This window comes from Magnolia sinica, chromosome 11 (assembly GCF_029962835.1).
Source record: "Magnolia sinica isolate HGM2019 chromosome 11, MsV1, whole genome shotgun sequence".
Classification (NCBI taxonomy): domain Eukaryota; kingdom Viridiplantae; phylum Streptophyta; class Magnoliopsida; order Magnoliales; family Magnoliaceae; genus Magnolia; species Magnolia sinica.
The window spans coordinates 35,895,379-35,920,177 of record NC_080583.1 but is presented as its reverse complement, the minus strand read 5'-3'; the positions used below and the strand labels follow the sequence as shown (position 1 = coordinate 35,920,177).

The following is a 24,799-nucleotide window of genomic DNA, read 5'->3' as shown; positions in this document are numbered from 1 at the left end:
TTTAGGTTAAGGTTATAGGTTTAGGTTTAGGTTAAGGTTTAGGTTTAGGTTATAGGTTATATGTTAAAGGTTATAGCTTTAGGGAATTGAGAATAGGTTAAGGTTTAGGTTTAGGAAATCGGGTTCGGGTTCGAGATCGGGTTTAGGTTTGGGTTTTCAAGTTTAGGTTTAAGTTTAGGTTAGGGAGTTGAGATTAGGATTAGGCGTTAGTTTAGGTTTAGGAATTTGAGAATACATTTAGGTTTTAGGTTTAGGTTTAGGTTATAAGTGTAGGTTATACGTTACAGGTTAAGGTTTAGGTTATAGGTTAAGGTTTAGGGAATTGAGTTTAGGTTATAGGTTTAGGTTTAGGTTTAGGTTAAGGTTTAGGTTTAGGTTATAGGTTTTGGGATTTGAGAATGGGTTTAGGTTAATGTTGTAAGTTATAAGTTTATGCTAATGTTGTAGGTTATAGGTTTAGATTATAGGTTTAGGTTTAGGGATTTGAGAATACATTTACATTTTAGGTTTAGGTTTAGGTTTTACGTTTAGGTTAAGGTTACAGGTTTAGCTTTAGGATTAGGTTTAGGTTATAAGTGTAGGTTATAGGTTTAGGTTTAGGTTAGGTTATAGGTTAAGGTTTAGGTAATTGAGTTTGGGTTATAAGTTATAGGTTTAGGTTATAGGTTATAGGTTATAGGTTAAGGTATAGGTTATAGTTTAAGGTTTAGGTTTAGGTTATAGGTTTAGGTTTAGGTTAAGGTTTAGGTTTAGGTTATAGGTTTTGGGATTTGAGAATAGGTTTAGGTTATAAGTATAGGTTTAGGTTAATGTTGTAGGTTTTAGGTTTAGGTTATAAGTTTATGTTAATGTTGTAGGTTATAGGTTTAGGTTTAGGTTTAGGGATTTGAGAATACATTTAGGTTATAGGTTTAGGTTTAGGTTTTATGTTTAGGTTAAGTATACAGGTTTAGGTTATAGGTTTAGGTTTAGGTTATAAGTGTAAGTTATAGGTTTAGGTTTTGGCTAGGTTATAGGTTAAGGTTTAGGGAATTGAGAATATGTTAAGGTTTAGGTTTAGGAAATCGGGTTCAGGTTCGGGTTTAGGTTTGGGTTTTCAAGTTTAGGTTTAGGTTAAGGAGTTGAGATTAAGATTAGGTGTAGGTTTAGGTTTAAGGATTTGAGAATACATTTAGGTTTTAGGTTTAGGTTTAGGTTTTAGGTTTAGGTTAAGGTTATAGGTTTAGGTTATAAGTTTAGATTTAGGTTATAAGTTTAGATTTAGGTTTAGGTTTAGGTTTAGGTTATAGGTTATAGGTTATAGCTTTAGGGAATTGAAAATAGGTTAAGGTTTAGGTTTAAGAAATCGGGTCGGGTTCGGGATCGGGTTTAGGTTTGGGTTTTCAAGATTAGGTTTAGGTTAAGGAGTTGAGATTAGGATTAGGTGTAGATTTGGGTTTAAGGATTTGAGAATACATTTAGGTTTTAGGTTTAGGTTTAGGTTTTAGGTTTAGGTTAAGGTTATAGTTTTAGGTTATAGGTTTAAGTTAGGTTTCGGTTTAGGATATAGGTTATAGGTTATAAGTTATAGCTTTAGGGAATTGAGAATAGGTTAAGGTTTAGGTTTAGGAAATCGGTTCGGGTTCGGGATCGGGTTTAGGTTTGGGTTTTCAAGTTTAGGTTTAGGTTTAGGTTAGGGAGTTGAGATTAGGATTAGGTGTAGGTTTAGGTTTAAGGATTTGAGAATACATTTAGGTTTTAGGCTATAGGTTTAGGTTTAAGTTTTAGGTTATAGGTTATAGGTTATAGGTTATACGTTTTGGTTTAGGTTAAGGTTATAGGTTTAGGTCTGTGTGAACTTACCAGCAGATTGGATCTCAAATAACTACCATGGTGGATCCCAGGAAGGAATCAACGGTCGGGGGCACTGTCCCCACTGTGATGTTTAGTTTTAGGTATTAGTTTTAGGTGTAGGTTTAGGTTTAGGGTTATACTAGGGTCTACTCCAATAATTTCGAGCTAAAACATAAACACGGCCTGTCCAAATGGCCAGGCGACTCCAATGTTGTCCATAGGAAATGGATAGCTTCATCATAGTCATAATAGTGGTTCTCACTTCCAGGGACCCCCCTCTCAACATCTGGATAGCTCCGACGCACATCCGGGTCTGCTCCATCAATTTCAAGCAAATACATAAACACGGCCTGTCCAAATGGCCAGGCCACTCCAATGTTGTCCATAGGAAATGGACAGCTTAATCATGGTCATAACAGCGGTTCCCACCTTCCAGGGACCCTCACTCAACATCCGAATAGCTCCGACGCACATTCAGGTCTGCTCCATCAATTTCGAGCTAATACATTTAAAAACAACATAAAAAGGTAAGTAAAACAAGAAACATCCATATGAAGATATTGAGGGGAATTGCTAGTGTATCTGTATTGCTTCTATGTACTAAGTTGATTTTGAGTTGATTATGACTAAGATGTTGATATTACATTATATGTGATGAGGGTTGCATTACTAATGTATCTATATTCCTTTAAAGCGATCAGTTGGACAGTTATGGATGACCAAATGGCAGGCCAACACATGTACAATTTGCTGGTCCTAGTAAAATTAGTTGATTGAACATTGTGTATTTCCTCTATTCAAAATGGTGTCCATTAAAAGCAATTATTAGAAGAAACTCACAGTTTAGTGGGCTTAGAACTTCTTTTCTCTTGCTTTCCAATTTCTCCTTCATATCAGAAAGAGACTCAAACTGACTCGCAAAACCCGAGGTATTCCCGAGGAAAACAAACTCATCTAGTTTTCTCTTTGCAAACCTGCAAAAATTAGGCCACATATTCAAATACACCATGCTATGGCCTTACATTCACAGTTGAATACTCCAATGTCCACATAATGGAAATTATGAAAAACAAAGGTATATTTGTTGCATTTTGAATCTGTTGCACCTTATTGAAAAAAAATGTGCATATTCAATAAATAGCCCAAATTAGATGCTAGAACATGTTATAATTAAAAATTCATTATGAAAGAAATTCAAATATTCCAAACAAAAAGTAAAGATGGATGAGGGAGAAACTTTCTCAGGTTCATGGTAACTGAGTGGAGTCTTAAAACTAAGTCGAGTCGAAGAACTCAACTTGTAGAAGCTAGGCCCATATTCTTTTTTATTTTTTACTCTCTTTTTTTTTCCGCACTTCCTATAGCTTATATTCTTCTTGGAAATTTAGAAGTTAAATTAATTGACTCGTAGAGTTCCAAGTTGGCTCAGCCTAGTTAACCAGTTCTATTTTTCAAGCCTTTTTGAGCATGGGTATCAACCAAGAATTGTGAGGTAATGAAATACCGTGAAGAGAGTAATAGGTAATTGAAATAAAGGCAGCTTGTCAAGGATGCATTAAATGGCAACCCGTAAAATGAATTAAGAGGATAGAGAATTCAAAAAGTAATGTACCTAGTCTTTTTAAGAGGACAGAGAATTCAAAAGGTAGACAATGGCATATGATCAATTAGTTCTGAATTCCATATTGAACGCAACCCCATTTGCTAACGACTTCAGTTATTCCAAGTATTTCAATTAACACATTAACAAAACCAAGAACAATGACTTTTCAAGCATTGTAGTAGCATTGAAAAAGACCTTATATAGAAACTTTCATTTTAGATGGATTCAAACATTCCATAAGAATTACCAAGATCATTGAGTACAAATGCAACAACAACAGTTCTGCTTTGCTCAAACCTGTGATATTCTCTGTAATTTAGTCATCATATTCATTAGTTCCAATAAAAGAAAAATTCAAAATTCAAATGACTGCATCATCATTAAATCCACAAGCAAAACAGAATTTTTGGAATCAACACTAAATATATGAAAATTACACAGTAACTGTTGAGAATGCAAAATCTCTCAGCTAAACTAAATATATGGGATAGGTGAATTGTTGCTCAACGTTTTTTAATTATCCATCTTCTCCATACATGAATGCTAACTAGTTTAGTGAGGCCAAGAAACATGCTTGGTGGATCTATCTGATGGATGGCTCTCACAAAGCAATACATGTGACATGCTGGCAAATCTTATCCGCAAGCATCATCTCTGAAGCATCTGGATAGAGACATTTATAATTGTAAAGGTGTAAGCAATGTAAATGCCAATATAAAGTGGGTCCATGGTCTCACACAAATGCCTTATACACAATACAATGGCCTACATACAATCTCAATGGGCCTCATACAATCATAATGGGCCTTGCACAAGGGTCTCATACATCACAATGGGCCGCGTCACATGGGCCTAATACACATCACATGGGTCGCATCACATGGGCATATATACATTAGATGGGCCACATCCCATGGGCCTCGAATACATCACAATGGGCCACAACCCATAGACCTTAAATATATCACACTGGGCCTCAACCTAAGGGCCCCAAATACATCATATTGGGCCTTAATGAATGGGCTGCAAATACATTATATTGGGCCTCATACAAGGGCCTCATATACATAACATCGGGCCCTTCCAAATGGGCCCCAAATACGTCACATCGGGCCTCATCAAATGGGCCCCAAATACATCACAATGGGCTATGACCCATGGGCCTCAATATACATCATAATGGGCCGTAACCCATGGGCCTCAATATACATCAAGTGGGCCATATTAATGGGCTGCATCAACGGGCTTCACATACATCAAGTGGGTTGAATCAGTGGGCCGCACCAACGGGCCTCATATACATCAAGTGGGCTGTATCACATGGGCCTTAATGTTGGGCTTTATTTTCATTAAGTGGGTCCACCATAACATTTATTTTCCATCTAGTCTGTTTATAAGGTCACATGGACCTGACTTAAGAGGAAAAACAAATTTCATACTAATCCAAAACTTCTGTGACCCAAAAATCGGGTTTCAATGGTAGTCGTTCAATCCCACTATTTTCTGTAGTGTGGTCCACCTGATAACTAGATCCGTCTTATTTTTTATCTCAGGCCTTGAGACGAGATTGCTAAATAGATGGACGATTTGGATGGAACACATCCATCAGTGGTGGGTCCACTAGCATGTCAAATGGATGGATGGTTTGGATGGAATAGATCCATCAGAGTGGGGTCCACGTACATGGCCCACCAAAGACCGGCTCACCACATGGATGGACATCTTAGATGTAATACATCCATCATTGGTGGGTCCCACACATCTAGCGTGCTGGACGGTGTGGCAAGACCCATACATCACGGTGGGCCCCCATGTCTGAAAGTGCCTTGGTTTGTCAATTTGCGTGAGCGTTGAGTCAGCAAGACAAAGGAGTTCCATATGAAGATTGATCAAGCGACTGTCTCAACAGGATGTGTGCCCAAACTCACCACAGGTAAATCTTAGCCTAACATCCCATGTCCCAAAACACTAGGTAATCAAAACTCTTAAAATTTGGAAAGATCTTAGGTTTTGGTTAGAAAAAATTTTCAAAACTTCAGGAAAATCTTTTAGCTTTCTACCTTTGTCGATTTATCGATACATGGTTCGATAAAATCGAACCTTGTCATGATGTCCTCAAATCTCACTTGATATTATCGGAATGAAGACATAAGATTTCCAACAACCACAAAAATCTCTGGACAGAATTATCAATGTATCGATAGAGGGTTCGATATCATCGACATTTGAATCTTGAGTCCATTGAATAGACTCGATAAAATCGACATCAGGTCTGTTGTGTCCAAAGTTCTACTAAGGCAAATCATGTAAATCCTCGATATATCGAAGAGCTCCTCGATATCCTCAGAATTCAAATATCAATGATATCGGAAGCCCTTCGATGATATCGGATTAGGACACAATTCTATCCAGCATGATTTTCAGGTTGTTTCTCTCGGATTGAGGGTTGCTCGATAAAATCAATATTCAAATATCGATCATATTGAGGCTGGTCGATGTCATCAAATGTGGACACAAATTGTCCAGTAAGCTTATAGGAAAATTTCTTGGAATTATCGATGAATCCACACTGCCCTCGATATCATCGATATTCAAATTCTGATGATATCGAATGATGCTCAATAATATCATACACCTGAAATTTTTTCAAAGGCGAGTCTCTCACATTTTCAAATGTCGAGGAATTGAACCTCATGTCGATGAAATCGGAGTTTAAAATTCGATGACATCGACACTCGTTCGATTTCCTCGACCAGCTAGCAAAAGTGTTTAACATTTGAGTTCATATCATCGAGCAACTAGTTGATGCTATCGAGAGTATACGCTCGATGATATCGACCTTGCTCGATGATATTGAACTATGTCAAAAATGTAACCATTTTATATCCATTAGAACCTTTTGCCTATTTAATGAGAGCTTGCCCTTGGTTGTTGGAGAGACAAAAACAGAGAGAGATTTTGAGTGTTTAACCTTACATCATATACCGTAAGCCTTTTCTCTCATGGAAATTCATCCTCCAATCCACCCTTATCATTGACATTCAATATAGTGGATTGGTGAATGAACTTCCGCATTTAAAGATCCTTCAGCTACCACCTTAATGGAAAATCATTAAGCTGGGATGCCTTGAATGCATAGATGATTGAAATCGCTCTATCTCCCTTACAGGAAAACATTTAATAGAGTAGGATTCCATCATAACCTTGACCCAACCCGTCGCCATGTATTGGTACATCTTCTGAGTTGCAGATCAAGGAAGCTGAAAACTCTTCATCATCAAAGGAGAAGATCTTCCTCAACATGCTAAATGGGGCTCATCTACTTATCTGTAAGTCATTAAGAGTCCAGAGAACCCTTGTAATCATTCCTTCTTAAGATTGGGTCTAAGGTGTTTCTCATCCCTTGTAAGTTCTTATAGGAGGCCTCTGGCGAGAGTGTACGTGGGGGTGCTCTGTGTTGACCCTTGTCAATGGAAAGCATAAACCGGTTAGAGGTGAACCTGTTGTGAAACCTCCGTTAGGTTCCTTGTGTGGATCCCTGGCCAGTGGGGCCTAAAAGTTAGGGTGCTTTGTGTTAACCCTTGCTCATAGGAGCATAAACTGTGTTGTGTAGATACGTTGTGTCAGCCTAAGTGTAGGTTGTACTGGTTAGAGGTGAACCTGATTAAAAACCTCCGGTTTGAGGTGAACCTGTTGTGAAACCTCCTTTAGTGAGATCTGGTACAATCAAGGGTTGAGTGCGTTCACCGGAAGTGGAGTAGACAAGTAGTCGAACCACTATAGAAATGATTGTGTTTGTGATTGCTATTGCCTTTCATTACTTATGTGATTTCCTAAAATACTTTCATACTTGATCTGAGATCACACCTCACACACACAGTCTCATCCATCATAAACTGATTTTCATATTGTTTATCTCTCAAATAGTTTTATGATTGGATCCTCTACTAGGCTTAGAAGCAAGTAGAGTTACTCTAATGCATGCTTATGTTTAAGATTAGAGTAATAGGATTTTAAATTGTCATAAAATACTAAAAGGTCCTATTCACCCCCCCCCCCCCCCCCTCTCTAGGACATATTGGCATATTCCTACTTCAACTAAAGCGGTCATTACCATAATTTCAATTAGTGTTAGAGTGGGTCTCTCTTAAGGGCTTCACTGCCTAGAGAGTGATCTTAACTGAAGTTGGTAATATGGCCAAAGGAGAGGGCTCATCGTTCACTAGACCTCTAGTATTTGATAGATCTAATTATGTATACTGGAAGGCTAGAGTGCATTACTTTCTGATATCTTTAGATCATGATGTTTGGGACATTGTTGAAAAGGGATACGTGCCACCAACCGAACAAATAGTACTTGAGAATGACACAACTATCACTAAACCAAAAGCCAAAGAAAAGTGGACAGCATTCGATAAAGAAAACCAAACTGCTGAGGCTAAAGCAATGATGCAATCTACTGTACTGTGTCCCAAGATATTTTTAATCAAATCAGTATGTGTGGGACAACCAAAGAAGCAAGGGATCTGTTGGAAACAACCCATGAAGGAACAAGCACTGTGAAGAGATCCAAACTACAACTCCTAACATCACAGTTTGAAAGTCTCAGAATGAAAGAGTATGAGACCTTCATGGAGTTTTTCACAAAACTGAATGTCATTTGCAACTCCATCGCTAGATTAGGTGAGAAAGTTCTGGTTCCAAAAATCTGTAGAAAAATACTAAGATCATTACCGGAACGGTTCAATCTTAAAGTAACAACCATTGAGGAGTGTAGAAACATAAATGAAATGAAAGTAGAAGAACTAGTAGGTTCCCTACAAACATTTGAACTACAGTTCAAACAAACTCCTAAATCTAAGACTACTGTCCTCAAAACCTCAAAAATACAACAACTGAGGACATTGAAAGTGAAAGAACTGGTTATGTCCATATGCTGAAGTGCCTATGCATTGCATCCAATTTCAACACAAATTCAAATCATTGAATCTCATCTCAACACTAAGATGCGACATGGCATTAAACATATAGGCATGTATAAATCATTGAAAATGCAAGTGATGGTCATCTAATAAAAAATGATATGTTGAAGAACTTGGGAAGAAGCTAAGCGACAAATTAAATATCAACCATCATACTATTTGCTGATGAAAAATTTAGCAGATCTTTAAAAGAATGAACTGGTTATACCAATCTGTCTTCCTTGAGTGATGCTTGCATATAGCTGTTTGATGCTGTACGTGCGGAAGGTAGGCCCTTTTCAATTCTTGTTGGAAATACTCATTGTTTGGGGTGGGTGTTGAGGGAAGAACTTTCAAATATTTTCTAAGATTTGATAGAGATGCCAATATCGAGGCTCCTGCAATAGCTGAAGGATCTCTTGACCTTGTTTCAAGGTGAATTTCTTCAATAGGTGCACTCTGGTTTCTTGTTATTCTAACTGACGAAGGAGCAGTTGGAGTAGTTAAGTTCTCATTTTCCAGTTGCTGAAAAATCTAAAATTTTGTTAAGGAATCTGCAAAATAAATCAAAAGTCACGTATATCATTGCCATGATTGGTATTTATTTGCAAACTAAGTAATACAACATAGTAGTAACAAATAGGTATAATAATCCATATAAGCAAAATCAATCATAAATCACGTATATCATTCCCATGATTGGTATTTATTTGCAAACTAGGTAATACATCATTGCCTTCCTTTGATTCATGTTGGCCACTGGTTTCTCTTCTCCTACTATTTCTCCTGTAATCTGTCATTAAGAACGTCTTTCAGCAGTATAAGAAAATGACAATAGATGGTAGTAGCAAGAGAAGAAAGGCATCTACTTACTTCTTGCACACGAGAGTCCTCAGTATGATCCTATAAAGAAAACTGATCAGGGTCAAATATTGCATATCAGACCCCAGTAATTACCAGATTTTACGTATATGATAATGCTTAATGGAGTATTTTAATTGTATTTTTGTTACAGGATGAAGTCAGGAGCGTTAATTGAAAATTGATGTTAAAGGCATGGATTTCATGATCCAAAGTCTCCAGAGCAAGGGATGGACTCCAGAGAACCAATAATGAAGATTTTACACGCCTGAGATCTGAGGAAAGCAAGCCAAAGGGGCCCGAAAAGGGTCCAGAATGCAAGATCACATGGTTCCCGCTATCCAATCAGTTCGAAACTTCATACATGGGATGAGGGCCGTAAATTAACCGTACATATTAAATTTCAGCCATTGATAATCTCAGGAAGTGGTCTAACGGCCAGATCAGCCCCTTAATTCATTAAGTGGGGTCCGCTGGATATCTGGATATACATCAATTTTGGTCCTGACGGTTTAAAGAAGATGAGCAATAGGATGGACGGATTGGATTTCTCGAAATCATCACAGTGGACCCATATGTATAATGTATGCACATGTGCACTATCGGAGCACCGAATGCACCTAAGTCGGTCAGCAGCGCTGACCCGACTTTCCTTTTCAAAAACGGAAAATTCCGTTTCCAGCGCGCGTAACGGACGGAAGTCCGTTTTTACGGACCGCTGTGGGCCCCACCGGTAGCACGTACGGTTGATCCAAGCCGTCCATCGTGTAGAGGGCTTTGACAACTACAAAACCATGTTTTCATCTTGTGCCCATGCGTGCACACGTGCGTGATACAGAGGCCACAAACAGGCTGTCTTGTGACGTTCAAAACTGATTTTGTTCTGATTTCTTCTCTGGGCTGCGTCCACGCAAATTCAAAACCATCCATATTTGAACGAAATCTCGTCCTCTATCCAATGGACGGGGTGGATTTCTCCGAAAACGCTTATGTGGGGCCCACCGAGCATCACAGCGCCGGACGTGCGAAGGCTTACGCACGTCCGCGAAGAGCTGACTTCCGGGCGGTTGTGGCCCACCATCTTCGATCAGATGGAAGATCTGATCCGTCCATCGTGTAGAGGGCATCGAGAGCTTCAAAACCATGTTGATATTCCTCGCCCATGCGTACACACGTGTGCGGTGCAGAGGCCAAAAGTAGACTGCCCCGGGACGTTCAAAACTGATCTTTTTGTATTTTCTTCTCTGGGCCGCATTAATGGACCTTCAAAACTACCTATTCTTGACTGAAATTTCGTCCTGAATCCAATGGATGGGGTAGATTTTCCAGAAAATGCCTCTGTGGGGCCCACCGATCACGGCTGCGAAAAATTGCACTTCGAGTCCTTCTACGACTCTGCCACCGACCCCAGCCATCCAGCAGCTATAAAAGGGGAGTTTTGGACGTGGGAAAGGCATTGAGAACCAGGGGATTCCAGATCTGGAGCAAGGGAGAGAAGAAAGAGAAGAAAGAGAAGAAAGAAGAGAGAAAGAGATTGTTTGGTTTGACGTTTCTTTTATGAATTTTATTTAATATTTTTTATGGATTTTATGGGTCACTAATCTCTCAGCTAGGGCTGAGATGAAGCCCCTAATTTGATTAGCTCTTATATTGGTTGATTTACTTTGAATTTCAATTAATTTGTTTCTTTCTTTAAGTGGACTTTATGGGTTTAAATTCTATACTTCTCCATCTATGAACTTGATTAAAGTATATATATGGATGTTGTTTGGATGCTTATTATAGGTGCTTGTGTCTGATCAAGAACAAGTTTCCTATAGAGGAAGAAACAGGGTGCTTTAATGAATGTACATTCCATGTACCCGACCAAGGATATGGGATATGTCATTCATGGCATTGCTTAAAGGAATTAGACAGTTTGTATGCCCGATTAAGGACACAGATTGTGCTTTCTCTGTATAAGTGGTATCAATCTAGATCAAGGTGAATCAACAGACAAAACAAGGGTTAGGATAATTAGGGGTGGATTCGAAAGTCCTAGTGCTCTCTCTCTCTGATTAAATTTTCTTCCCTGTTCTTAATTAATTATTTTTCATAAAATTGTGCTTAGTAATTCATTCCATTATTTGTTGGATTAGTTAAGGAGAATCATAGATTTGAATTGTGACGACCAGTCCTCGTGGGAACGATCTCGTAATACGTATCTGCATCTGATTCGTATACTTGCGAGTTTAAAAATCATTTAAATCGTGTTGGTTTAAATAAAACATCAAGTTTTTGGCGCCGTTGCCGGGGACTGTTTTGTTCCAATTGGATTTAGGATTCTCTCTTATCATAATTCATAGTCTTAGGTTTTTTACTAACTCTAGGTTAAATTTTTTTGAAACTAACCTATTTCCTGTTTTGTAGGGACCTGACATAAACTACTAATTTGGTAATCTCTTTCCAAATTTTCTATTTTTTTTCTAATTTCTATTTTTAGAATTAAGGTTTTATTTTTATTATTTTTTATTTTTTATTTTAGAAAGTTTCTATTTCTAGGCTATTTTATTTTATTTATTTATTTATTTTTTTTATTTTTTTTTTAGAAATTTCCTATTTTCTAATTCTAGATTCTGATTCTTCTTTCAAGTAACTTTCTATTTTCTAGTTTAGGTTTTATTATTAGAAGAGTCTTTAGGTTTTATTTTTTTAGAAAGTTTCTCTCTTATTTTCTAATTTCCTATTTTTTAGAAATTTTTCCTTTTTAGAAACTAACTTAGCTTTTATTTCTAAGATTACAAACTTTCTTTTTTTAGAAATTAACCGTTGCTTAGGATTTTTTTTTTCTAGCATTATTTTAGTAAATTTAATTTATTTTTGTTTTCTTTTTGTTTACAGGAATTAAGGAAGGAAGCTGCTAAATAACATTGTCTTCAAAAGAAGGAGCTCTCAAATCTTCAGACATTCATCATCTCCTTTTCTCGGGTTCTTCTTTCCAATTCTCGTTTGTATAGCTTTCTCTTGTTTTAGGAATTCATAACTTTTTCCTTTAGTTTTATTCATTTTAGGTTGCATCTTAGTTTAGTTTTCTTTCTTATTGCAATAACATAGTTTATGCTAGGACGTAGATCTCTGAATATAGAACTAGCACCGTTTGATCCTGAGATTGAAAGAACAATTCGTGAAAGATTGAGAAATAATCCTGTTGAAATGGCGAATGAGACTGAAGTTAAAGCTCTCAAAGATTATTCAGCTCCTGTCCAATTTAATGCGCCTTCATGCATAGTGTTGCCAACCACTACGGCAGCACACTTAACTTAAACCCGGAGTCATACAATTGTTGCCATCCTTTTATGGATTGGACAAGGAGGACCCATATCATCATGTGAAAGAATTCTTAAACATTTGCTCCACCTTTAAGTTCCAAAACTTCTCAGACGATTCGATCCGCCTACGCCTGTTTTCTTTTTCTTTGAAGGATAAGGCGAAAGCATGGTTGAATTCTCTAGAAGTTGGATCTATCACTACATGGGACCAACTGTCTAAGAAGTTCTTAAACAAGTTCTTCCCCGTTCACAAAACCAATGCCCTCCGTAGAGAAATTACTAACTTCACACAAAAAGAGGGCGAGCACTTTCATGAATGTTGGGAAAGATGGAAGGACTTGCTTCTTAAATGTCCTCACCATGGTTTTGAGAAGTGGCAACAAGTTCAATACTTCTATGACGGTCTAACACCACAGAACCGTCGCATGGTTGATGCCACCAGTGGAGGGTCATTCATAACCAAAAGTGATGTCGAAGCGTGGAACTTCTTTGAAACCTTGTGCGAAAATTCCCAGCAATGGGATTATTCAAATAGAGGTGACAGAAGTCCCCAACCACAAAAGAGAGGTGGTGTATATGAGATAGGAGTCATGCCAGAGCTGAGCGCCAAGCTTGATAACCTGACAAAGAAAGTTGATGCTCTGGTATTAAATAATGGACCACCACAAATAGCTCAAGTCGAGGCATATGCCACATGTTCTAGTCCGTCCCATCCTATGCGGTCTTGTCCATCTGGTGCAGCATTCCCAGAACTTCTCTCTGAACAAGTTCATGCTATGAACACTTTTCAAAAATCTGGGAATGATCCTTACTCAAACACCTATAATCCAGGGTGGGCTAGACATCCAAATTTCTCTTGGGCAAAAGGACCACAACAAGGAGGACCATCTGGAAATCCTCCTATGCAACCTTACTCCCAAGTTGGCAGTCAACAACCTCAACAGTTTCCACAATATCAACAACTGCCTACACAATCAAGGAAACCATCTCTTGAGGATACACTCCATCTTTTCATACAGAGTTCTCTCCAATTCCAAAAAGACACCCAACAAACCTTACTGGCCAACCAGCAAAGCTTACATGCAAATGCACAATCCATTGCCAAGCTGGAAGTACAACTGGGTCAACTAGCTGCCACATTGAGTGAGAGAGAGAAGGGCAAGCTCCCTAGCCAACCTGAGGCTAATCCAAAGGGACAGTATGAGATTGGCTCTAATTCCAACCAAGGGCAATATCATGAACAGGCCAAATCGATCACTACCCTTAGGTCAGGCAAGCAGATTGATAACAGAATAGAGATGCCTGGGGATGAATCAAATTCTAAAACAGAAGATCAAGATGAAGCAGAGAGCCATACCAATGCATCCAAAGTCCAAAAGCTCTCTAACTCTCCAAGAGCCACTAATGTGCCACCTTATGTGCCCAAAGCACCCTTTCCTCAACGTCTGGCACCAATAAAGAAAAGAAATAACTTTGATGAAATCTTGGATGTGTTTTAAAAAGTGCAAGTCAACATCCCGTTGCTTGACGCTATCAAGCAAGTCCCTGCTTATGCTAAGTTTCTTAAAGATTTATGCACTCAAAAGCGTAAGCAAAATGTTCATAAGAAAGTCTTCCTTGCAGAGCAGCTCAGCTCCATGATTCAACATAACACCCCTCCTAAATTTAGGGATCCAGGAGCTCCCACCATTTCTTGCGGCATAGGAGATCATAAGATCGGGAAGGCATTACTTGATTTAGGGGCGAGTGTCAATTTGTTACCATATTCGGTTTATGAGCAGCTAGGACTTGGTGAGTTGAAACCGACTAAGGTAACATTACAACTAGCCGATAGATCTGTCAAGGTGCCCCGGGGTGTTATTGAAGATGTGTTAATCCAGGTTGATAAATTTTATTTTCCAGTGGATTTCATAGTTATAGATACTCAGCCTGTCCAGAATCTTCATAGTCAGATCCCAGTCATTTTGGGTCGTCCATTTTTGGCCACATCTAATGCTATTATCAATTGCAGGAATGGAGTTATGAAATTGTCCTTTGGTAACATGAATATTAAACTCAATGTTTTCAATGCAGGACAACAACCCTCAGATTTGGATGACATATTTGAAGTGGACATGATCGAGAGCCTTGTGCAGGACTCCTTCCGTACATCTTTTGAAGATCCTCTTGAGACCTTCTTAGCACAATCGGGCATGGATTTTGACATTGATAGTCCCATCCATGAAGTCAATGCATTGCTCGACTCTACTCCTATATTGGAGACTGAAAAATGGAGAGCGAAAGTGGAACCTCTCCATCCCTCTGAGACCCTTCTTGACAGCATAGCTTCCGACTCTGAGAAGACAAAGGCGAGCAGGCTGCTTAATGTTCTTAGAGCATATAAGGCAGCAATTGAACGGAAGATAGTGGAAATACAGGGAGTATGCCCCACGATATGTATGGATCATGCTGTGGAAATGTCGCATAACATGTAAAGGAAGAGTGATCCTAATATATAAGAATTCGTTCGAGCAGAAGTCCTTAAATTATTTGACGACAGTGTCAGTTGCCTTATTTCAGATAGCACAGTTCATGGGAACTCACATCACTTGTCTGGGATCGGTTAATGAAAGTGTTGAGGTAATTTCTTTGGCGGACCCCGGTTATAAAGATTATTTCATTCATGGTCCGTTCTTGTCTGGCTGAAGACGTTAAACTTAGCGCTCATGGGAGGCAACCCAGCCTTTTGCTTTATTGTATTGCCTAATTTTCATTCCATTTCACTTTTCTCATTCATTAGTTCAATGTTTGTGGGTAGCATTGCCGCAAACCCTCACGAGACTACAACTCGTCCACTAGGGGTAACCTAGGGGTTTAAAGGCTTGTTGCATGCGCTAAATGCAATCGAGAGCACCTGCGAAAGTGGTATAGGTAGGATCTTCTTTTCTTTTTGTTATTTTCGCTTCTGTTAATTTCTCTCTTGCCCTAACTTGCTCTTACATTGATAATTTTGGGAAGCCTCTTGATTCTCCGTCCAGGTACTATCTTTCCCTCATTTCTCTTTTATTATTCGTTGTCCCATGTGCATCGTATGATTATTTCTTTTACATTGAGGACAATGTAGATTTTAGGTTGGGGGTGGGAGATTAGGTAACCTAATCAGTATTTTCTTGGTCTTGAGCAAAATTTGTGAAAATTTTAAATTTTTTCTGAATTTCTATTGAATTCAAAGTGATTTTGAAGGATAGTTGTGATTTTACCATTATAAGCTACATGATGTTGGTAACTAATGACTCTTGGATTCGGCCATCTGCTTGATTTCACAGTCCATTTTGATTTGTTAATCCATGATTAGACGTTGTGAACATTGATTGAGTCATGATTTCACATATCACATCTCGCTTACACATTAAGCTTTCGGTTCGATAACTGAATGATTAACTTGGTAAAAAGAAGAATTAAAAGGCTAAGTCACATAATCTTCACCATAGGTTTGCTCCTTATAGGTATAGATTTGATTCTCCATAGTTGACTTATAAAAAATGAGGCGACGAGTTTTCGCCATAGGTTTGCTCCCTATAGGTAAGAATTTGATTCCCCTCATTTACGTTACTGCTCATAAAGAAAATCAAAGGTTGGTAAAATTAAAAATAAATCTGTGAGATAAGTGTTGGTTTCAAGCTTGGTTGTCACGAATTACCAATGATATCATGAGGTTGACAATTGGATCTCTTAATGTTTGTAAGTCGAGATTACACTTTACATTCATGGAGCTCGATGTTCAGAAATGTTCTAATTAATGGATTAATATGTTGAACTTGATTATGAAGTTTACTGTGAGCTTGATTTCAGGAGAAAATTCTACTTACCATTCATGAATCTTAGAATTTTCACATCTCAGCTGTCTGTTCACAAGTTACTTGAGTTACAGGAATCATCTTTTATTTCTAAAATTATTTTTCGCATACTTTGCTCGGGACTAGCAAAATGCTGGTTGGGGGTTGTGATCAGGGTCAAATATTGCATATCAGACCCCAGTAATTACCAGATTTTACGTATATGATAATGCTTAATGGAGTATTTTAATTGTATTTTTTTTACATGAAGTCAGGAGCGTTAATTGAAAATTGATGTTAAAGGCATGGATTTCATGATCCAAAGTCTCCAGAGCAAGGGATGGACTCCAGAGAACCAATAATGAAGATTTTACACGCCTGAGATCTGAGGAAAGCAAGCCAAAGGGGCCCGAAAAGGGTCCAGAATGCAAGATCACATGGTTCCCGCTATCCAATCAGTTCGAAACTTCATACATGGGATGAGGGCCGTAAATTAACCGTACATATTAAATTTCAGCCATTGATAATCTCAGGAAGTGGTCTAACGGCCAGATCAGCCCCTTAATTCATTAAGTGGGGTCCGCTGGATATCTGGATATACATCAATTTTGGTCCTGACGGTTTAAAGAAGATGAGCAATAGGATGGACGGATTGGATTTCTCGAAATCATCACAGTGGACCCATATGTATAATGTATGCACATGTGCACTATCGGAGCACCGAATGCACCTAAGTCGGTCAGCAGCGCTGACCCGACTTTCCTTTTCAAAAACGGAAAATTCCGTTTCCAGCGCGCGTAACGGACGGAAGTCCGTTTTTACGGACCGCTGTGGGCCCCACCGGTAGCACGTACGGTTGATCCAAGCCGTCCATCGTGTAGAGGGCTTTGACAACTACAAAACCATGTTTTCATCTTGTGCCCATGCGTGCACACGTGCGTGATACAGAGGCCACAAACAGGCCGTCTTGTGACGTTCAAAACTGATTTTGTTCTGATTTCTTCTCTGGGCTGCGTCCACGCAAATTCAAAACCATTCATATTTGAACGAAATCTCGTCCTCTATCCAATGGACGGGGTGGATTTCTCCGAAAACGCTTATGTGGGGCCCACCGAGCATCACAGCGCCGGACGTGCGAAGGCTTACGCACGTCCGCGAAGAGCTGACTTCCGGGCGGTTGTGGCCCACCATCTTCGATCAGATGGAAGATCTGATCCGTCCATCGTGTAGAGGGCATCGAGAGCTTCAAAACCATGTTGATATTCCTCGCCCATGCGTACACACGTGTGCGGTGCAGAGGCCAAAAGTAGACTGCCCCGGGACATTCAAAACTGATCTTTTTGTATTTTCTTCTCTGGGCCGCATTAATGGACCTTCAAAACTACCTATTCTTGACTGAAATTTCGTCCTGAATCCAATGGACGGGGTAGATTTTCCAGAAAATGCCTCTGTGGGGCCCACCGATCACGGCTGCGAAAAATTGCACTTCGAGTCCTTCTACGACTCTGCCACCTACTCCAGCAACAGCTATAAAAGGGGAGTTTTGGACGTGGGAAAGGCATTGAGAACCAGGGGATTCCAGATCTGGAGCAAGGGAGAGAAGAAAGAGAAGAAAGAGAAGAAAGAAGAGAGAAAGAGATTGTTTGGTTTGACGTTTCTTTTATGAATTTTATTTAATATTTTTTATGGATTTTATGGGTCACTAATCTCTCAGCTAGGGCTGAGATGAAGCCCCTAATTTGATTAGCTCTTATATTGGTTGATTTACTTTGAATTTCAATTAATTTGTTTCTTTCTTTAAGTGGACTTTATGGGTTTAAATTCTATACTTCTCCATCTATGAACTTGATTAAAGTATATATATGGATGTTGTTTGGATGCTTATTATAGGTGCTTGTGTCTGATCAAGAACAAGTTTCCTATAGAGGAAGAAACAGGGTGCTTTAATGAATGTACATTCCATGTACCCGACCAAGGATATGGGATATGTCATTCATGGCATTGCTTAAAGGAATTAGACAGTTTGTATGCCCGATTAAGGACACAGATTGTGCTTTCTCTGTATAAGTGGTATCAATCTAGATCAAGGTGAATCAACAGACAAAACAAGGGTTAGGATAATTAGGGGTGGATTCGAAAGTCCTAGTGCTCTCTCTCTCTGATTGAATTTTCTTCCCTGTTCTTAATTAATTATTTTTCATAAAATTGTGCTTAGTAATTCATTCCATTATTTGTTGGATTAGTTAAGGAGAATCATAGATTTGAATTGTGACGACCAGTCCTCGTGGGAACGATCTCGTAATACGTACCGTATCTGCATCTGATTCGTATACTTGCGAGTTTAAAAATCATTTAAATCGTGTTGGTTTAAATAAAACATCAAAAACCCAGCAAAGAAAAGGTTAAAAACCATTCATTAATCCAATGAAAAGCAAAAAAGCATATCAGAAATCATTCCTTTTTTTATGATTGTGTTGGTGTTTCTCACCCTAAGACATGCCCTCCTCCTTTATGAACAACTTCAGAAACTAGTCCCACATTTTTTTTTATGGGTTTTCGTCATTTTGAAAACTTCTTCAAGGTAATTATCCTAAAACTATGGCGTAAGAAAACACTAATTTAATAACCAGATATCTGTGGGAACAATCTTTTTTTTTCCTAGGAATGATCTGTAATGGTTGGTACCTGAATCTTGTCTATGGTCTAAAGTGCTTCCCCATGTGTGAAAATTATAGCATGATTTTGATTTTGATTGGAATTTGAACCACTAATAAATGATTAACACCATCTGCTTGCGATTTGGGCCATGAACATATGGATAATGAGAAGCACATAACATGAATAATGAGAAGCACATAAGAAAATCAAACCATTAAACTATAAAAGTAATTTTTTTGGGAAAGACCTAATCCTTTTCCCATTACAGATTTTAAGAAACCCCTAATTCTAATATTATTTTTCTATAATCTGCGGATTTGTAGATCTATAAACAAAAAACCTAAATCTCCATTTGAGAGAAATGAGTACTTGTCAGGAAAGATGTGAAGGGCGGGAGTTGCTGGCTGCACTAGATCTGGAGACAATGATGGTGCCAATGGAGACGATGCGCCGAGAGGGAGTGCTAGCACGAGATGGAGAGAGAGATGAAGAAAGAGATGGAGAGAGATGGAGCACAAGATAGGGAGAGGGAGAATGGAGAATGAGAGAGGGAGAGGGAGATGGAGCACGAGACGGAGAGGGAGAGACAGATTAGAGAACAGAGAGAGAGAGAGAGAGAGAGAGAGAGAGAGAGAGAGAGAGAGAGGGAGTGAGGAAGATGATAGAGATGGAGCAGAGATAGGTTTAGGGAATGAAGATAGAGAGAAATAGTGGAGATTTTTTGGGCGCGACTCTGTTTTGAGCGCGCGCCCATTTTTTGGCGTGGATGGGGTAAGACAGACCATGGACGGTCCTATCAAGGGCTCCGTGGGGCCCACCATGATGTATTTGGTTTATCCATTCCGTCCATTAATTTTCATAAATATTTTCATTCTTTATCCCAAAATTAAAATAGATTGAAGCCTCGAGTGGACCACACCATAGGAAGCACATGTGATTTAATCTTCATGTTTCCTACCATGTGGTTCACTTGAGCCTTCAATCTAGCTGATTTTTGGTTTCATATCCTAAAATAATATTTCAAAATAGATGGATGACTTAGATAGAATATATATATATATATTTGTAGGTCCTATAGAGCCCCTTACACCACCGTCAATTATTAATGGTGTGGCAACTCTCTAGCCACGGATTAAAACCATAGTGATTGCTTATCCTTCTCGAGACAGATCATCCTTAGGCAGTGTCCTTGGGACCAGGTCCTCTGATTGAGGAGTTGATCTGATTGGTCCCAGTGTCTACAGGGGTTGCATTGAAAATCTTCCAAATTGGAAGGATTTTAGCCCTTCAATCAGTGATCCACAAATGGATAGTTAATGTGGAGCCCATACCATCAATGTTTTTTTATCACTGAACAATGGTCGTATGGATTCTGTACCATTTGTACATGCTGCAAATGATCAGGACCCTTTATTTCTTCCTTGAGCATTGTCCCCCCTAAAATGATGAAATTACCAAAATCACCATTTTGGATAATTCTATAAAATGATCTCGAAAAATGGATGAACGGTGTGGGTTGATCTCAAATTTTTAGTAAATCCAAAACTCAAGTGGACCATGCCACACAAAATAGTGTGGAATAATGATTTCCACCGTTGATACCTTCCTTAGGCCCACAATAATACTTATTTGTCATCCAACATGTTCATAATATCAAAAAGATATGAATGAAGGGAAAACAAAAACATTTTTTAGTTAATATCTTAAAATGATCCGAGAAAAGCATTGAATGGTATGAAGAATGTCAATCCATGACTTGGGTGGGCCACACCACATAATATAATGGAGAGGGGTTTGCTTAAAACTTTCATAATCATATATTAGGCCTACCTAAATATGATTCACATATCTAACCCACTCATTATGTGTGTCCCACTTGGATGAGGGGTTAGACCCAGTTTCAACCGCATTCAAAACTCATGTGGGCCCCACCAAGTGTTTTTATATTTTTTTAGATGTCTTCACATAGTTTTAAATGGTATGGCCCACCTGAGTTTCGTATACGAATGATTTTTGAGATATCTCATAAGCTAAAGGGGACACATCAAATGCACAATGTTGATGTTTGACACACATCATGATGGGCCTCACAAAACTTACTAACATTAATTCTTAGGTTCTCAGGGTGTCAATAAGTTGGGTCACAATTTTAACCAAAATATTTGGCCCATTTTACATGTCTGGTCCATTCACTCTATTTTACTAATCATTACCCTCAATTTGACTAGTTACTCACCCCGATCATGCTACATATGAGAAAGATATTAGGCAAACAAGATTGATCAACAATTTGAGTGAATTTTGATTTAAACATCTGAAGTTATTTACTCTTCAATCTAGACTGATCAAATTGTCCAAAAATGATTGATGGTTGTTCATAATATCAAAAATATATGAATGAATAGAAAACACAAACATCAGCTTGATCCAAAACTTTTATGGCCTCTAAGAAATTTTAAATGGTAGAGGTTCAATCACATTATTTCTTGTGGTGTGGTCCACTTGAGCATTCGATATGCTTCCTTTTTATTCTTTAGACCTCAAATTATCTGTTAACATGGATGAATGGAGTGGATAAAATAAATAAATAACGATGGACCCCACAGAGTTTACTCTAGTAAGGGTAATGAGTAACTCACCTAAATGTAGTGGAGAAGGGTTTCCTTAAAACATTCATAATCATATATTGGGCCTGCCTAAATGTGATTCACATATCCAACCCACTCATTATGTATGTCCCACTTGGATGAGGGGTCAGACCAATTTTCAGTTGCATCCAAAACTCTAGTGGGCCCCACCAAGTGCTTTTATATTTTTTAGGCTGCCTTCAATCAGTTTTAGATGGTATGGCTCACTTGAGTTTCATATACAGGTGATTTTTGAGATATCTCATAACCTAAAGGGGACACATCAAATCCACGGCGTTGATGTTCGACACACATCATGATGGGGCCCACAAAATTACTAACATCAATTCTTAGGTTCTCACAAGGTCAGTAAGTTGGGTCACAATTTTGACCAGAATATTTGGCCCATTTTACATGTCTTGTCCATTCACTCTATTTTACTGATCATTACCCTCAATTTGACTAGTTACTCGCCCCGATCATGCCACATATGAGAAAGATATTGGGCAAAAATGAGGCATATCATAATCTGAAATGGACCACATTACAAGAAATAGTGTTGAATGAGCGTCAACCATTTAAAACATTCTGGGGGCCATAAAAGTTCTGGATCGAGATGATTTTTGTTTTTCCCCTTCATCTAGGACTATGACATGATAAATAGATTAGATGCCAGATAAACAGTATAGTGGGCCTTACGAGGATTTTAATGATGGATATCCAATCACTATTGTTTTCATGTGGTGTGGTCGACCTGATATTTATATACCTCTCATTTTTGGGCCCCACCATGATGTATGTTTTATATCCACACCTTCCATCCATTTGGAGAGATCATTTTAGGGCAATATCCAAAGATAAATCCAGAGCTCCAGTGGACCCCAGCATAGAAAATAGTAAGGACAGTGACACCCACCTTTAAAAACTTTTAAAGGCCACGTAAGTTTTAGATCAAGCTAATATTTGTGTTTTACCTTATTTCATGTCTTTTTTAACTTTGGAACAAGTTGGATTTCAAATAAAAATTATGGTGGGCCTTAGGATAGTTTCAACGGTGTGAATCACTCTCCCCACTGTTTTTTGTGGTGAGGTTCACTACATCTTTTTATCTACCTCATTCTTTGGCTCATGTCCTAAAATAATATCTCAAAATGGATGGATGGTGTGGATACAACACATACATAATAGTGGGGCCCATGAAACTTGGTGATGTTACTTCAGTAGCCAACTCTCTACTAAACCTATATCTAAGCTGCGCCCATGAGACCACGACAATCTCTCTCTCTCTCTCTCTCTCTCTCTCTCTCTCTCTCTATCTCGTACCCTCTCCCTCCTCTCACTCTCTATCTCTCTCTTCCTCTCTCTCTGATCTCTCCACCCTGTCCTCTCTCAGTGTCTCTCGCAACCTCTCTCTCTCTCTCTCTCTCTCTCTCTCTCTCTCTCTCTCTCCCCCCTCAGAGCTCGGAAACCCGATTGGAGATCTCTTAGCTCAACTCTCTCAATCTGTCTCCTCAAAGCTCAAAAATCGGATTGGGGCTTCAACTCAAACCCTCCTGTCGTTCTCTTCCTCTCACCTTAAAAGGTAAAAACCCTAACCCATGACCCAAGCACACACTAACAAAATGAAGGTGGGCCCTAATCCCATTTTGAATTTGGGAATTTTGGTACCCTAATCCCAAATCGAATTTGATGGTTTTAAAATTGGGGATTTGGGTACCCAACTCCCACTTCGAATTTGGGGATTATAGTACCCTAATCACATTTCGAATCTGGGTGTTTTGAAATTGAGGATTTTTTAATCTGGGGGTTTTGAAATTGGGGATTATGGTACCCTAATCACAGTCATAATCACATGCTGTAATGAATCCAGCCATATTGGTAGTTCAATGGGTTTGGTGCGTGTAACCTTTTTTGACAACAGAAAGTGTGATTCATACTACATTGTGGGATAGTGACTGCTCATCATTGTTGTTGAGTATTCTAATTTATGCATTTGTTTGAATCAGTCTGCTAACAGATCTCATCCTGATTGAGGACTTTTGAATATGAGTTTGTTTCTTGATTTGTATTGCATGTCATCTCTGTTGGCCCGCCCGTTTAGACCTGAAATAATGAATGGAGCAGATGACTTTGGAGGTCTTAGACAGTGTGATCCTCAACTTGAGATATGAACATCTTTGTACAAGTGGGTGCCCATGTTTTAGTGCATCCAGAGCACTTCTCTGTTGTCATTACCATTTGATGGGCCATGCACTGTAATTCTCCTTCATTTGACAATCATAACCATCTGTGGCTGATTGTAAATAGGCTATTAATAGAGAAGTTTGAGCAATGGTCCGCTTTCAAGCGATAAAAGGGCCAAAGATTAAATTGGCTAGATTCTCAATTGGGAGGCTTTTGGTGCTACCATTTCAATGGTCTGGATCACAGGACCTTGGCCCCACCACTTGTACAAACTGAAAATCTGAGTATACTATCTATGTCCCATCATCCTATGGTAAATGATCGTATGATTTTTAATCTTCCTTAGTGTTGTTTGGATGCAACTTGCAAAAGCAAAATCAATGTTTTCATTTGGTAGGTGAAAACCAATCTGATTGATTTTTAGATGGGTGGCATTTTAATTCCTATTTCATCAGTTGATCTTGAAAACTAATCTTGAAAACTATGTTTTCAAGTGGGTTTTCCTATGATTACCAATTAACCCTTGTTTCCCATCAAAATGAGGTTTTCTTCTCCAAACATGGGTTTTGATAGTGCATGAAAGGGGCCCTTAGAGTTTGTTTGGACCTGAGGATTATCATAATACATTATAATAATGTAATAAAAAGTTTTTATGTGCGTGTGTGTGTGTGTATTATCTATCTTCTGAAAACATTCGCATTTGGGTTAACAATGTTATGTTTTCATCGATGTTAAAATTGTAACAATGGCACTTAAAAAAAACACAATCAATTGAAAAACACAATACTTATAAATTTCTTTATCCATCAACCAGCAATTGGCGTGCTTGATTTTCAATCGATACATTACTATGGTCATTTTCAATCTTTGTCTGGATGTTCGAGTTTTGAGGGTTCATTCCCTAGGTAGGATTTTTGCTGGAGAAACTGCTGGTTAGGATTGGGTAGTG

At 38.6% G+C, this 24,799-nt stretch overlaps 1 long non-coding RNA gene and 1 other non-coding gene across 2 annotated transcripts in view; one reads left to right on the top strand and one right to left on the bottom strand.

Moving 5' to 3' along the window:
• LOC131219030 (uncharacterized) overlaps nt 1-24,799 on the top strand; it is a 35,442-nt gene that overhangs the window by 2,578 nt on the left and 8,065 nt on the right. The window lies entirely within an intron of this gene.
• LOC131219625 (small nucleolar RNA R71) lies at nt 12,827-12,933 on the bottom strand. Its single transcript, XR_009158274.1, has one exon. It is a non-coding gene; the product is annotated as a small nucleolar RNA R71 (small nucleolar RNA).